The sequence below is a fragment of the Heterodontus francisci genome, chromosome 12 (assembly GCF_036365525.1).
Source record: "Heterodontus francisci isolate sHetFra1 chromosome 12, sHetFra1.hap1, whole genome shotgun sequence".
Lineage (NCBI taxonomy): Eukaryota > Metazoa > Chordata > Chondrichthyes > Heterodontiformes > Heterodontidae > Heterodontus > Heterodontus francisci.
The window spans coordinates 16,801,146-16,819,015 of NC_090382.1; positions in this window are offsets into that span (position 1 = coordinate 16,801,146).

Consider the following 17,870-nt stretch of genomic DNA (forward strand, 5'->3'; position numbering starts at 1 on the left):
CACAGACTCACTTTCTAAAGAGTCACTTTCCACAGAGTCACTTTCTACAGAGTCACTTTCTACAGAGTCACTTTCTACAGAGTCACTTTGCACAGACTCACTTGCTAAAGAGTCACTTTCCACAGAGTCACTTTCTACAGAGTCACTTTCTGCAGAGTCACTTTCCACAGGGTCACTTTCTACAGAGTCACTTTCCACAGAGTCACTTTCCACAGGGTCACATTCTGCAGAGTCACTTTCCAGACAGTCACTTTCCACGGAGTCACTTTCTACAGAGTCACTTTCTACAGAGTCACTTTCCACAGAGTCACTTTCTACACAATCACTTTCCACAGGTTCACTTTCTACAGAGTCCCCTTTCACAGTCTCACTTTCCACAGTGTCACTTTCCACAGAGTCACTTTCCACAGAGTCACTTTCTACAGAGTCACTTTCTACAGTCACTTTCCACAGAGTCACTTTCTACAGTCTCTTTCCACAGAGTCACTTTCCACAGAGTCACTTTCCACAGAGTCACTTTCCACAGAGTCACTTTCCTTAGGGTCACTTTCTGCAGAGTCACTTTCCACAGAGTCACTTTCCACAGAGTCACTTTCTACAGAGTCACTTTCTACAGAGTCATCTTCCACAGGGTCACTTTCCACAGAGTTACTTTCTACAGAGTCACTTTCCACAGAGTCACTTTCCACAGAGTCACTTTCCACAGACTCACTTTCCATAGCCTCTTTCCACAGATTCACTTTCCACAGAGTCACTTTCTACAGAGTCACTTTCCACAGAGTCACTTTCCACAGAGTCACTTTCCTTAGGGTCACTTTCTACAGAGTCACTTTCCACAGAGTCACTTTCTACACAATCACTTTCCACAGGTTCACTTTCTACAGAGTCCCTTTCCACAGTCTCACTTTCCACAGTGTCACTTTCCACAGAGTCACTTTCCACAGAGTCACTTTCTACAGAGTCACTTTCTACAGTCACTTTCCACAGAGTCACCTTCCACAGGGTCACCTCCCACAGAGTCACTTTCCACAGAGTCACTTTCCACAGAGTCACTTTCCACAGCGTCACTTTCTACAGTCTCTTTCCACAGAGTCACTTTCCACAGAGTCACTTTCCACAGAGTCACTTTCTACAGAGTCACTTTCCACAGAGTCACTTTCCACAGAGTCACTTTCTCCAGAGTCACTTTCTACAGAGTCACTTTCCACAGACTCACTTTCTACAGAGTCACTTTGCACAGACTCACTTTCTAAAGAGTCACTTTCCACAGAGTCACTTTCTACAGAGTCACTTTCTACAGAGTCACTTTCTACAGAGTCACTTTGCACAGACTCACTTGCTAAAGAGTCACTTTCCACAGAGTCACTTTCTACAGAGTCACTTTCTGCAGAGTCACTTTCCACAGGGTCACTTTCTACAGAGTCACTTTCCACAGAGTCACTTTCCACAGGGTCACATTCTGCAGAGTCACTTTCCAGACAGTCACTTTCCACGGAGTCACTTTCTACAGAGTCACTTTCTACAGAGTCACTTTCCACAGAGTCACTTTCTACACAATCACTTTCCACAGGTTCACTTTCTACAGAGTCCCCTTTCACAGTCTCACTTTCCACAGTGTCACTTTCCACAGAGTCACTTTCCACAGAGTCACTTTCTACAGAGTCACTTTCTACAGTCACTTTCCACAGAGTCACCTTACACAGGGTCACTTCCCACAGAGTCACTTTCCACAGAGTCACTTTCCACAGAGTCACTTTCCACAGCGTCACTTTCTACAGTCTCTTTCCACAGAGTCACTTTCCACAGAGTCACTTTCCACAGAGTCACTTTCCACAGAGTCACTTTCCTTAGGGTCACTTTCTGCAGAGTCACTTTCCACAGAGTCACTTTCCACAGAGTCACTTTCTACAGAGTCACTTTCTACAGAGTCATCTTCCACAGGGTCACTTTCCACAGAGTCACTTTCTACAGAGTCACTTTCCACAGAGTCACTTTCCACAGAGTCACTTTCCACAGACTCACTTTCCATAGCCTCTTTCCACAGATTCACTTTCCACAGAGTCACTTTCTACAGAGTCACTTTCCACAGAGTCACTTTCCACAGAGTCACTTTCCTTAGGGTCACGTTCTACAGAGTCACTTTCCACTGAGTCACTTTCCACAGGATCACTTTCTACAGAGTCACTTTCGACAGAGTCTCTTTCTACAGATTCACTGTCGACAGGGTTACTTTCTACAGAGTCCCTTTCCACAGGGGCACTTTCCACAGGGGCACTTTCCACAGAGTCACTTTCCACAGATTCACTTTCCACAGAGTCACTTTCCACAGAGTCACTTTCCACAGAGTCACTTTCCACAGAGTCACTTTCTCCAGAGTCACTTTCTACAGAGTCACTTTCCACAGACTCACTTTCTACAGAGTCACTTTGCCAGACTCACTTTCTAAAGAGTCACTTTCCACAGAGTCACTTTCTACAGAGTCACTTTCTACAGAGTCACTTTCCACAGACTCACTTTCCACAGAGTCACCTTCCACAGGGTCACTTCCCACAGAGTCACTTTCCACAGAGTCACTTTCCACAGAGTCACTTTCCACAGCGTCACTTTCTACTGTCTCTTTCCACAGAGTCACTTTCCACAGAGTCACTTTCTACAGAATCACTTTCCACAGAGTCACTTTCCACAGAGTCACTTTCCACAGAGTCACTTTCCTTAGGGTCACTTTCTACAGAGTCACTTTCCACAGAGTCACTTTCCACAGAGTCACTTTCTACAGAGCCACTTTCTACAGTCACTTTCCACAGAGTCATCTTCCACAGGGTCACTTTCCACAGAGTCACTTTCTACAGAGTCACTTTCCACAGAGTCACTTTCCACAGAGTCACTTTCCATAGCCTCTTTCCACAGATTCACTTTCCACAGAGTCACTTTCTACAGAGTCACTTTCCACAGAGTCACTTTCCACAGAGTCACTTTCCTTAGGTTCACGTTCTACAGAGTCACTTTCCACTGAGTCACTTTCCACAGGATCACTTTCTACAGAGTCACTTTCGACAGAGTCACTTTCTAAAGAGTCAATTTCCACAGAGTCTCTTTCTACAGATTCACTGTCGACAGGGTTACTTTCTACAGAGTCCCTTTCCACAGGGTCACTTTCCACAGGGGCACTTTCCACAGAGTCACTTTCCACAGATTCACTTTCCACAGAGTCACTTTCCACACGGTCACTTTCTACAGAGTCACTTTCCACAGAGTCACTTTCCACAGGGTCACATTCTGCAGAGTCACTTTCCAGACAGTCACTTTCCACGGAGTCACTTTCTACAGAGTCACTTTCTACAGAGTCACTTTCCACAGAGTCACTTTCTACACAATCACTTTCCACAGGTTCACTTTCTACAGAGTCCCTTTCCACAGTCTCACTTTCCACAGTGTCACTTTCCACAGAGTCACTTTCTACAGAGTCACTTTCTACAGTCACTTTCCACAGAGTCACCTTCCACAGGGTCACTTCCCACAGAGTCACTTTCCACAGAGTCACTTTCCACAGAGTCACTTTCCACAGCGTCACTTTCTACAGTCTCTTTCCACAGAGTCACTTTCCACAGAGTCACTTTCCACAGAGTCACTTTCCACAGAGTCACTTTCTACAGAGTCACTTTCCACAGAGTCACTTTCCACAGAGTCACTTTCTCCAGAGTCACTTTCTACAGAGTCACTTTCCACAGACTCACTTTCTACAGAGTCACTTTGCACAGACTCACTTTCTAAAGAGTCACTTTCCACAGAGTCACTTTCTACAGAGTCACTTTCTACAGAGTCACTTTCTACAGAGTCACTTTGCACAGACTCACTTGATAAAGAGTCACTTTCCACAGAGTCACTTTCTACAGAGTCACTTTCTGCAGAGTCACTTTCCACAGGGTCACTTTCTACAGAGTCACTTTCCACAGAGTCACTTTCCACAGGGTCACATTCTGCAGAGTCACTTTCCAGACAGTCACTTTCCACGGAGTCACTTTCTACAGAGTCACTTTCTACAGAGTCACTTTCCACAGAGTCACTTTCTACACAATCACTTTCCACAGGTTCACTTTCTACAGAGTCCCTTTCCACAGTCTCACTTTCCACAGTGTCACTTTCCACAGAGACACTTTCCACAGAGTCACTTTCTACAGAGTCACTTTCTACAGTCACTTTCCACAGAGTCACCTTCCACAGGGTCACTTCCCACAGAGTCACTTTCCACAGAGTCACTTTCCACAGAGTCACTTTCCACAGCGTCACTTTCTACAGTCTCTTTCCACAGAGTCACTTTCCACAGAGTCACTTTCCACAGAGTCACTTTCCACAGAGTCACTTTCCTTAGGGTCACTTTCTGCAGAGTCACTTTCCACAGAGTCACTTTCCACAGAGTCACTTTCTACAGAGTCACTTTCTACAGAGTCATCTTCCACAGGGTCACTTTCCACAGAGTCACTTTCTACAGAGTCACTTTCCACAGAGTCACTTTCCACAGAGTCACTTTCCACAGACTCACTTTCCATAGCCTCTTTCCACAGATTCACTTTCCACAGAGTCACTTTCTACAGAGTCACTTTCCACAGAGTCACTTTCCACAGAGTCACTTTCCTTAGGGTCACGTTCTACAGAGTCACTTTCCACTGAGTCACTTTCCACAGGATCACTTTCTACAGAGTCACTTTCGACAGAGTCTCTTTCTACAGATTCACTGTCGACAGGGTTACTTTCTACAGAGTCCCTTTCCACAGGGTCACTTTCCACAGGGGCACTTTCCACAGAGTCACTTTCCACAGATTCACTTTCCACAGAGTCACTTTCCACAGAGTCACTTTCCACAGAGTCACTTTCCACAGAGTCACTTTCTCCAGAGTCACTTTCTACAGAGTCACTTTCCACAGACTCACATTCTACAGAGTCACTTTGCCAGACTCACTTTCTAAAGAGTCACTTTCCACAGTCACTTTCTACAGAGTCACTTTCTACAGAGTCACTTTCTACAGAGTCACTTTCCACAGACTCACTTTCTACAGAGTCACTTTGCACAGACTCACTTGCTAAAGAGTCACTTTCCACAGAGTCACTTTCTACAGAGTCACTTTCTGCAGAGTCACTTTCCACAGGGTCACTTTCTACAGAGTCACTTTCCACAGAGTCACTTTCCACAGAGTCACTTTCTACAGAGTCACTTTCTACAGTCACTTTCTAAAGAGTCACTTTCCACAGAGTCACTTTACACAGAGTCACTTTCTACAGTCACTTTTCACAGAGTCACTTTCCACAGAGTCACTTTCCTTAGGGTCACTTTCTACAGAGTCACTTTCTGCAGAGTCAAATTCCACAGAGTCACTTTCCACAGAGTCACTTTCTACAGTCACTTTCCACAGAGTCACTTTCCACAGAGTTACTTCCCACAGAGTCACTTTCTACAGAGTCACTTTCCACAGAGTCACTTTGCACAGAGTCACTTTCCACAGAGTCACTTTCTATAGTCTCTTTCCACAGGGTCACTTTCTACAGTGTCACTTTCCACAGAGTCACTTTCCACAGACTCACTTTCCACAGAGTCACTTTCCTTAGGGTCACGTTCTACAGAGTCACTTTCCGCAGAGTCACTTTCCACAGGATCACTTTCTACAGAGTCACTTTCCACAGAGTCACTTTCTACAGAGTCACTTTCCACAGAGTCACTTTCTACAGATTCACTGTCCACAGGGTTACTTTCTACAGAGTCCCTTTCCACAGGGTCACTTTCCACAGGGGCACATTCCACAGAGTCACTTTCCACAGAGTCACTTTCCACAGGGTCACTTTCTACAGAGTCACTTTCCACAGAGTCACTTTCCACTGAGTCACTTTCTGCAGGGTCACTTTCCACAGAGTCACTTTCTACAGAGTCACTTTCCACAGACTCACTTTCCACAGAGTCACTACCTTCAGTCGCTATCCACAGAGTCACTTTCCACAGAGTCACTTCCCACAGAGTCACTTTCCACAGAGTCATTACCCACAGAGTCACTTTCCACAGAGTCACTTTCTACAGTCGCTTTCCACAGAGTCACTTTCTACAGAGTCACTTTCTACAGAGTCACTTTCCGCAGAGTCACTTTCCAAAGAGTCACTTTCTACAGTCACTTTCCACATAGACATTTTCCATAGAGTCAATTTCTACAGTCTCTTTCTACAGAGTCACGTTCCACAGTGTCACTTTCTACAGAGTCACTTTCCACAGATTCACTTTCCACAGAGACACTTTCCACAGAGTCAATTTCTACAGAGTCTCTTTCTGCAGAGTCACTTTCCACAGGGTCACCTTCTGCAGAGTCACTTTCCACAGATTCACTTTCCACAGAGTCACTTTCCACAGAGTCACTTTCCACAGGGTCACTTTCTACAGAGTCACTTTCCACAGAGTCACTTTCCACAGGGTCACTTTCTACAGAGTCACTTTCCACAGAGTCACTTTACACAGATTCACTTTCTACAGAGTCACTTTCCGCAGACTCACTTTCTTAAGAGTCACTTTCCACAGAGTCACTTTCCACAGAGTCACTTTCTACAGTCACTTTTCACAGAGTCACTTTCCACAGAGTCACTTTCTACAGAGTCACTTTCTGCAGAGTCACTTTCCACAGGGTCACTTTCTACAGAGTCACTTTCCACAGAGTCACTTTCCACAGGGTCACATTCTGCAGAGTCACTTTCCAGACAGTCACTTTCCACGGAGTCACTTTCTACAGAGTCACTTTCTACAGAGTCACTTTCCACAGAGTCACTTTCTACACAATCACTTTCCACAGGTTCACTTTCTACAGAGTCCCTTTCCACAGTCTCACTTTCCACAGTGTCACTTTCCACAGAGTCACTTTCCACAGAGTCACTTTCTACAGAGTCACTTTCCACAGTCTCACTTTCCACAGTGTCACTTTCCACAGAGTCACTTTCCACAGAGTCACTTTCTACAGAGTCACTTTCTACAGTCACTTTCCACAGAGTCACCTTCCACAGGGTCACTTCCCACAGAGTCACTTTCCACAGAGTCACTTTCCACAGAGTCACTTTCCACAGCGTCACTTTCTACAGTCTCTTTCCACAGAGTCACTTTCCACAGAGTCACTTTCCACAGAGTCACTTTCCACAGAGTCACTTTCCTTAGGGTCACTTTCTGCAGAGTCACTTTCCACAGAGTCACTTTCCACAGAGTCACTTTCTACAGAGTCACTTTCTACAGAGTCATCTTCCACGGGGTCACTTTCCACAGAGTCACTTTCTACAGAGTCACTTTCCACAGAGTCACTTTCCACAGAGTCACTTTCCACAGACTCACTTTCCATAGCCTCTTTCCACAGATTCACTTTCCACAGAGTCACTTTCTACAGAGTCACTTTCCACAGAGTCACTTTCCACAGAGTCACTTTCCTTAGGGTCACGTTCTACAGAGTCACTTTCCACTGAGTCACTTTCCACAGGATCACTTTCTACAGAGTCACTTTCGACAGAGTCTCTTTCTACAGATTCACTGTCGACAGGGTTACTTTCTACAGAGTCCCTTTCCACAGGGTCACTTTCCACAGGGGCACTTTCCACAGAGTCACTTTCCACAGATTCACTTTCCACAGAGTCACTTTCCACAGAGTCACTTTCCACAGAGTCACTTTCCACAGAGTCACTTTCTCCAGAGTCACTTTCTACAGAGTCACTTTCTACAGAGTCACTTTCCACAGACTCACTTTCTACAGAGTCACTTTGCACAGACTCACTTGCTAAAGAGTCACTTTCCACAGAGTCACTTTCTACAGAGTCACTTTCTGCAGAGTCACTTTCCACAGGGTCACTTTCTACAGAGTCACTTTCCACAGAGTCACTTTCCACAGAGTCACTTTCTACAGAGTCACTTTCTACAGTCACTTTCTAAAGAGTCACTTTCCACAGAGTCACTTTACACAGAGTCACTTTCTACAGTCACTTTTCACAGAGTCACTTTCCACAGAGTCACTTTCCTTAGGGTCACTTTCTACAGAGTCACTTTCTGCAGAGTCAAATTCCACAGAGTCACTTTCCACAGAGTCACTTTCTACAGTCACTTTCCACTGAGTCACTTTCCACAGAGTTAGTTCCCACAGAGTCACTTTCTACAGAGTCACTTTCCACAGAGTCACTTTGCACAGAGTCACTTTCCACAGAGTCACTTTCTATAGTCTCTTTCCACAGGGTCACTTTCTACAGAGTCACTTTCCACAGAGTCACTTTCCACAGACTCACTTTCCACAGAGTCACTTTCCTTAGGGTCACGTTCTACAGAGTCACTTTCCGCAGAGTCACTTTCCACAGGATCACTTTCTACAGAGTCACTTTCCACAGAGTCACTTTCTACAGAGTCACTTTCCACAGAGTCACTTTCTACAGATTCACTGTCCACAGGGTTACTTTCTACAGAGTCCCTTTCCACAGGGTCACTTTCCACAGGGGCACATTCCACAGAGTCACTTTCCACAGAGTCACTTTCCACAGGGTCACTTTCTACAGAGTCACTTTCCACAGAGTCACTTTCCACTGAGTCACTTTCTGCAGGGTCACTTTCCACAGAGTCACTTTCTACAGAGTCACTTTCCACAGACTCACTTTCCACAGAGTCACTACCTTCAGTCGCTATCCACAGAGTCACTTTCCACAGAGTCACTTCCCACAGAGTCACTTTCCACAGAGTCATTACCCACAGAGTCACTTTCCACAGAGTCACTTTCTACAGTCGCTTTCCACAGAGTCACTTTCTACAGAGTCACTTTCTACAGAGTCACTTTCCGCAGAGTCACTTTCCAAAGAGTCACTTTCTACAGTCACTTTCCACATAGACATTTTCCATAGAGTCAATTTCTACAGTCTCTTTCTACAGAGTCACGTTCCACAGTGTCACTTTCTACAGAGTCACTTTCCACAGAGTCACTTTCCACAGAGTCACTTTCCACAGAGTCACTTTCCACAGGGTCACTTTCTACAGAGTCACTTTCCACAGAGTCACTTTCCACAGGGTCACTTTCTACAGAGTCACTTTCCACAGAGTCACTTTACACAGATTCACTTTCTACAGAGTCACTTTCCGCAGACTCACTTTCTTAAGAGTCACTTTCCACAGAGTCACTTTCCACAGAGTCACTTTCTACAGTCACTTTTCACAGAGTCACTTTCCACAGAGTCACTTTCTACAGAGTCACTTTCTGCAGAGTCACTTTCCACAGGGTCACTTTCTACAGAGTCACTTTCCACAGAGTCACTTTCCACAGGGTCACATTCTGCAGAGTCACTTTCCAGACAGTCACTTTCCACGGAGTCACTTTCTACAGAGTCACTTTCTACAGAGTCACTTTCCACAGAGTCACTTTCTACACAATCACTTTCCACAGGTTCACTTTCTACAGAGTCCCTTTCCACAGTCTCACTTTCCACAGTGTCACTTTCCACAGAGTCACTTTCCACAGAGTCACTTTCTACAGAGTCACTTTCTACAGTCACTTTCCACAGAGTCACCTTCCACAGGGTCACTTCCCACAGAGTCACTTTCCACAGAGTCACTTTCCACAGAGTCACTTTCCACAGCGTCACTTTCTACAGTCTCTTTCCACAGAGTCACTTTCCACAGAGTCACTTTCCACAGAGTCACTTTCCACAGAGTCACTTTCCTTAGGGTCACTTTCTGCAGAGTCACTTTCCACAGAGTCACTTTCCACAGAGTCACTTTCTACAGAGTCACTTTCTACAGAGTCATCTTCCACGGGGTCACTTTCCACAGAGTCACTTTCTACAGAGTCACTTTCCACAGAGTCACTTTCCACAGAGTCACTTTCCACAGACTCACTTTCCATAGCCTCTTTCCACAGATTCACTTTCCACAGAGTCACTTTCTACAGAGTCACTTTCCACAGAGTCACTTTCCACAGAGTCACTTTCCTTAGGGTCACGTTCTACAGAGTCACTTTCCACTGAGTCACTTTCCACAGGATCACTTTCTACAGAGTCACTTTCGACAGAGTCTCTTTCTACAGATTCACTGTCGACAGGGTTACTTTCTACAGAGTCCCTTTCCACAGGGTCACTTTCCACAGGGGCACTTTCCACAGAGTCACTTTCCACAGATTCACTTTCCACAGAGTCACTTTCCACAGAGTCACTTTCCACAGAGTCACTTTCCACAGAGTCACTTTCTCCAGAGTCACTTTCTACAGAGTCACTTTCCACAGACTCACTTTCTACAGAGTCACTTTGCCAGACTCACTTTCTAAAGAGTCACTTTCCACAGAGTCACTTTCTACAGAGTCACTTTCTACAGAGTCACTTTCTACAGAGTCACTTTCCACAGACTCACTTTCTACAGAGTCACTTTGCACAGACTCACTTGCTAAAGAGTCACTTTCCACAGAGTCACTTTCTACAGAGTCACTTTCTGCAGATTCACTTTCCACAGGGTCACTTTCTACAGAGTCACTTTCCACAGAGTCACTTTCCACAGAGTCACTTTCTACAGAGTCACTTTCTACAGTCACTTTCTAAAGAGTCACTTTCCACAGAGTCACTTTCCACAGAGTCACTTTCTACAGTCACTTTTCACAGAGTCACTTTCCACAGAGTCACTTTCCTTAGGGTCACTTTCTACAGAGTCACTTTCTACAGAGTCAAATTCCACAGAGTCACTTTCCACAGAGTCACTTTCTACAGTCACTTTCCACAGAGTCACTTTCCACAGAGTTACTTCCCACAGAGTCACTTTCTACAGAGTCACTTTCCACAGAGTCACTTTGCACAGAGTCACTTTCCACAGAGTCACTTTCTATAGTCTCTTTCCACAGGGTCACTTTCTACAGAGTCACTTTCCACAGAGTCACTTTCCACAGACTCACTTTCCACAGAGTCACTTTCCTTAGTGTCACGTTCTACAGAGTCACTTTCCGCAGAGTCACTTTCCACAGGATCACTTTCTACAGAGTCACTTTCCACAGAGTCACTTTCTACAGAGTCACTTTCCACAGAGTCACTTTCTACAGATTCACTGTCCACAGGGATACTTTCTACAGAGTCCCTTTCCACAGGGTCACTTTCCACAGGGGCACATTCCACACAGTCACTTTCCACAGGGTCACTTTCTACAGAGTCACTTTCCACAGAGTCACTTTCCACTGAGTCACTTTCTGCAGGGTCACTTTCCACAGAGTCACTTTCTACAGAGTCACTTTCCACAGACTCACTTTCCACAGAGTCACTTCCTTCAGTCGCTATCCACAGAGTCACTTTCCACAGAGTCACTTCCCACAGAGTCACTTTCCACAGAGTCATTACCCACAGAGTCACTTTCCACAGAGTCACTTTCTACAGTCGCTTTCCACAGAGTCACTTTCTACAGAGTCACTTTCTACAGAGTCACTTTCCGCAGAGTCACTTTCCAAAGAGTCACTTTCTACAGTCACTTTCCACATAGACATTTTCCATAGAGTCAATTTCTACAGTCTCTTTCTACAGAGTCACTTTCCACAGTGTCACTTTCTACAGAGTCACTTTCCACAGAGTCACTTTCCACAGAGACACTTTCCACAGAGTCAATTTCTACAGAGTCTCTTTCTGCAGAGTCACTTTCCACAGGGTCACCTTCTGCAGAGTCACTTTCCACAGAGTCACTTTCCACAGAGTCACTTTCCACAGAGTCACTTTCCACAGGGTCACTTTCTACAGAGTCACTTTCCACAGAGTCACTTTCCACAGGGTCACTTTCTACAGAGTCACTTTCCACAGAGTCACTTTACACAGATTCACTTTCTACAGAGTCACTTTCCGCAGACTCACTTTCTTAAGAGTCACTTTCCACAGAGTCACTTTCCACAGAGTCACTTTCTACAGTCACTTTTCACAGAGTCACTTTCCACAGAGTCACTTTCTACAGAGTCACTTTCCACAGAGTCACTTTCCTTAGGGTCACTTTCTACAGAGTCACTTTCTGCAGAGTCACTTTCTACAGAGTCACTTTCCACAGAGTCACTTTCTACAGTCACTTTCCACAGAGTCACTTTTCACAGGGTGACTTTCTAGAGAGTCACTTTCACAGAGTCACTTTCCACAGAGTGCTTTCTACAGAGTCACTTTGCACAGTCACTTTCTACAGAGTCACTTTCTACAGAGTCACTTTCCACAGAGTCACTTTCCACAGAGTCACTTTCTACAGAGTCACATTGCACAGTCACTTTCGACAGGGTCACTTTCCACAGAGTCACTTTCTACAGGGTCACTTTCCACAGAGTCACTTTCCACAGAGTCACTTTCTACAGAGTCACTTTCTACAGTCACTTTCCACAGAGTCACCTTCCACAGGGTCACTTCCCACAGAGTCACTTTCCACAGAGTCACTTTCCACAGAGTCACTTTCCACAGCGTCACTTTCTACAGTCTCTTTCCACAGAGTCACTTTCCACAGAGTCACTTTCCACAGAGTCACTTTCTACAGAGTCACTTTCCACAGAGTCACTTTCCACAGAGTCACTTTCTACAGAGTCACTTTCTGCAGTCACTTTCCACAGAGTCATCTTCCACAGGGTCACTTTCCACAGAGTCACTTTCTACAGAGTCACTTTCCACAGAGTCACTTTCCACAGAGTCACTTTCCATAGCCTCTTTCCACAGATTCACTTTCCACAGAGTCACTTTCTACAGAGTCACTTTCCACAGAGTCACTTTCCACAGAGTCACTTTCCTTAGGGTCACGTTCTACAGAGTCACTTTCCACTGAGTCACTTTCCACAGGATCACTTTCTACAGAGTCACTTTCGACAGAGTCACTTTCTACAGAGTCAATTTCCACAGAGTCTCTTTCTACAGATTCACTGTCGACAGGGTTACTTTCTACAGAGTCCCTTTCCACAGGGTAACTTTCCACAGGGGCACTTTCCACAGAGTCACTTTCCACAGAGTCACTTTCCACAGAGTCACTTTCTCCAGAGTCACTTTCTACAGAGTCACTTTCCACAGACTCACTTTCTACAGAGTCACTTTGCACAGACTCACTTTCTAAAGAGTCACTTTCCACAGAGTCACTTTCTACAGAGTCACTTTCTACAGAGTCACTTTCTACAGAGTCACTTTGCACAGACTCAATTGCTAAAGAGTCACTTTCCACAGAGTCACTTTCTACAGAGTCACTTTCTGCAGAGTCTCTTTCCACAGGGTCACTTTCTACAGAGTCACTTTCCACAGAGTCACTTTCCACAGGGTCACATTCTGCAGAGTCACTTTCCAGACAGTCACTTTCCACGGAGTCACTTTCTACAGAGTCACTTTCTACAGAGTCACTTTCGACAGAGTCACTTTCTACACAATCACTTTCCGCTGGTTCACTTTCTACAGAGTCCCTTTCCACAGTCTCACTTTCCACAGTGTCACTTTCTACAGAGTCACTTTCTACAGAGTCACTTTCCACAGAGTCACTTTCTACAGAGTCACTTTCCACAGAGTCACTTTCTACAGAGTCACTTTCTACAGAATCACTCTCCACAGGGTCACTTTCCACAGGATCATTTTCCACAGGGTCACTCTCCACAGAGTCACTTTCCACAGAGTCACTTTCCACAGGGTCACTTTCTACAGAGTCACTTTCCACAGGATCCCTCTCCAAAGGGTCACTTTCTACAGAGTCACTTTCTGCAGAGTCAAATTCCACAGAGTCACTTTCCACAGAGTCACTTTCTACAGAGTCACTTTCTACAGAGTCACTTTCCACAGAGTCACTTTCTACAGAGTCACTTTCCACAGTCACTTTCCACAGAGTCACTTTCTACAGAGTCAATTTCCAGAGACTCACTTTCTACAGAGTCACTTTCTACAGAGTCACTTTCTACAGAGTCACTTTCCACAGAGTCACTTTCCACAGAGTCACTTTCGACAGGGTCACTTTGCACAGGGTCACTTTCTAGAGAGTCACTTTCCACAGAGTCACTTTCTACAGGGTCACTTTCCACAGAGTCACTTTCCACAGAGTCACTTTCTACAGAGTCACTTTCTGCAGTCACTTTCCACAGAGTCACCTTCCATAGGGTCACTTCCCACAGAGTCACTTTCCACAGAGTCACTTTCCACAGAAGCACTTTCCACAGCGTCACTTTCTACAGTCTCTTTCCACAGAGTCAATTTCCACGGAGTCATTTTCCACAGGGTCACTTTCTACAGAGTCACTTTCCACAGAGTCACTTTCCACAGAGTCACTTACCTTAGGGTCACTTTCTACAGAGTCACTTTCCAAAGAGTCTCTTTCCACAGAGTCACTTTCTACAGAGTCACTTTCTACAGTCACTTTCCACAGAGTCATCTTCCACAGGGTCACTTCCCACAGAGTCACTTTCTGCTGAGTCACTTTCCACAGAGTCACTTTCTACAGTCACTTTCCACAGAGACATTTTCCATAGAGTCAATTTCTACAGAGTCTCTTTCTACAGAGTCACTTTCCACAGGGTCACTTTCTACAGAGTCACTTTCCACAGAGTCACTTTCCACAGAGACACTTTCCAGAGAGTCAATTTCTACAGAGTCTCTTTCTGCAGAGTCACTTTCCACAGAGTCACTTTCCACAGAGTCACTTTCCACAGAGTCACTTTCCACAGGGTCACTTTCTACAGAGTCACTTTCCACAGAGTCACTTTCCACAGGGTCACTTTCTACAGAGTCACTTTCCACAGAGTCACTTTCCACAGATTCACTTTCTACAGAGTCACTTTCCGCAGAGTCACTTTCTTAAGAGTCACTTTCCACAGAGTCACTTTCCACAGAGTCACTTTCTACAGTCACTTTTCACAGAGTCACTTTGCACAGAGTCACTTTCTACAGAGTCACTTTCCACAGAGTCACTTTCCTTAGGGTCACTTTCTACAGAGTCACTTTCTGCAGAGTCAAATTCTACAGAGTCACTTTCGACAGAGTCACTTTCCACAGAGTCACTTTCCACAGAGTCACTTTCCACAGAGTCACTTTCTACAGAGTCACTTTCCACAGAGTCACTTTCCACAGAGTCACTTTCCACAGAGTCACTTTCCATAGCCTCTTTCCACAGATTCACTTTCCACAGAGTCACTTTCTACAGAGTCACTTTCCACAGAGTCACTTTCCACAGAGTCACTTTCCTTAGGGTCACGTTCTACAGAGTCACTTTCCACTGAGTCACTTTCCACAGGATCACTTTCTACAGAGTCACTTTCTACAGAGTCACTTTCTACAGAGTCAATTTCACAGAGTCTCTTCCTACAGATTCTCTGTCGACAGGGTTACTTTCTGCAGAGTCCCTTTCCACAGGGTCACTTTCCACAGGGGCACTTTCCACAGAGTCACTTTCCACAGATTCACTTTCCACAGAGTCACTTTCCACAGAGTCACTTTCTACAGAGTCACTTTCCACAGAGTCACTTTCCACAGAGTCACTTTCTCCAGAGTCACTTTCTACAGAGTCACTTTCCACAGACTCACTTTCTAAAGAGTCACTTTCCACAGAGTCACTTTCTACAGAGTCACTTTCTTCAGAGTCACTTTCCACAGACTCACTTTCTACAGAGTCACTTTGCACAGACGCACTTGCTAAAGAGTCACTTTCCACAGAGTCACTTTCTGCAGAGTCACTTTCTGCAGAGTCACTTTCCACAGGGTCACTTTCTACAGAGTCACTTTCCACAGAGTCACTTTCCACAGGGTCACATTCTACAGAGTCACTTTCCAGACAGTCACTTTCCACGGAGTCACTTTCTACAGTGTCACTTTCTACAGAGTCACTTTCCACAGAGTCACTTTCTACACAATCACTTTCCACAGGTTCACTTTCTGCAGAGTCCCTTTCCACAGGATCCTTCTCCAAAGGGTGACTTTCTACAGAGTCACTTTCTGCAGAGTCAAATTCCACAGAGTCACTTTCCACAGAGTCACTTTCTACAGAGTCACTTTCTACAGAGTCACTTTCCACAGAGTCACTTTCTACAGCGTCACTTTCCACAGTCACTTTCCACAGAGTCACTTTCTACAGAGTCAATTTCCAGAGACTCACTTTCTACAGAGTCACTTTCTACAGAGTCACTTTCTACAGAGTCACTTTCTACAGAGTCACTTTCCACAGAGTCACTTTCGACAGGGTCACTTTCTAGAGAGTCACTTTCCACAGAGTCACTTTCTACAGGGTCACTTTCCACAGAGTCACTTTCCACAGAGTCACTTTCTACAGAGTCACTTTCTGCAGTCACTTTCCACAGAGTCACCTTCCACAGGGTCACTTCCCACAGAGTCACTTTCCACAGAGTCACTTTCCACAGAAGCACTTTCCACAGCGTCTCTTTCTACAGTCTCTTTCCACAGAGTCACTTTCCACAGAGTCATTTTCCACAGGGTCACTTTCTACAGAGTCACTTTCCACAGAGTCACTTTCCACAGAGTCACTTTCCACAGAGTCACTTAACTTAGGGTCACTTTCTACAGAGTCACTTTCCACAGAGTCTCTTTCCACAGAGTCACTTTCTACAGAGTCACTTTCTACAGTCACTTTCCACAGAGTCATCTTCCACAGGGTCACTTCCCACAGAGTCACTTTCTACAGAGTCACTTTCCACAGAGTCACTTTCTACAGTCACTTTCCACAGAGACATTTTCCATAGAGTCAATTTCTACAGAGTCTCTTTCTACAGAGTCACTTTCCACAGGGTCACTTTCTACAGAGTCACTTTCCACAGAGTCACTTTCCACAGAGACACTTTCCACAGAGTCAATTTCTACAGAGTCTCTTTCTGCAGAGTCACTTTCCACAGGGTCACCTTCTGCAGAGTCACTTTCCACAGAGTCACCTTCCGCAGAGTCACTTTCTACAGAGTCACTTTCCACGGAGTCACTTTCTACAGAGTCACTTTCTACAGAGTCACTTTCCACAGGGTCACTTTCTACAGAGTCACTTTCTACAGAGTCACTTTCCACAGATTCACTTTCCACAGAGTCACTTTCCACAGGGTCACTTTCTACAGAGTCACTTTCCAGACAGTCACTTCCCACAGAGTCACTTTCTACAGAGTCACTTTCTGCAGAGTCACTTTCCACAGAGTCACTTTCTACAGAATCACTTTCCACATGGTCACATTCTACAGAGTCCCTTTCCACAGTGTCACTTTCCGCAGAGTCACTTTCCACAGACTCACTTTCTACAGAGTCACTTTGCACAGACTCACTTGCTAAAGAGTCACTTTCCACAGAGTCACTTTCTACAGAGTCACTTTCTGCAGAGTCACTTTCCACAGGGTCACTTTCTACAGAGTCACTTTCCACAGAGTCACTTTCCACAGTGTCACATTCTGCAGAGTCACTTTCCACTCAGTCACTTTCCACGGAGTCACTTTCTACAGAGTCACTTTCTACAGAGTCACTTTCCACAGAGTCACTTTCTACACAATCACTTTCCACAGGTTCACTTTCTGCAGAGTCCCTTTCCACAGGATCCCTCTCCAAGGGTCACTTTCTACAGTGTCACTTTCTGCAGAGTCAAATTCCACAGAGTCACTTTCCACAGAGTCACTTTCTACAGAGTCACTTTCTACAGAGTCACTTTCCACAGAGTCACATTCTACAGAGTCACTTTCCACATTCACTTTCCACAGAGTCACTTTCTACAGAGTCAATTTCCAGAGACTCACTTTCTACAGAGTCACGTTCTACAGAGTCACTTTCTACAGAGTCACTTTCTACAGAGTCACTTTCCACAGAGTCACTTTCGACAGGGTCACTTTCCACAGGGTCACTTTCTAGAGAGTCACTTTCCACAGAGTCACTTTCTACAGGGTCATTTTCCACAGAGTCACTTTCCA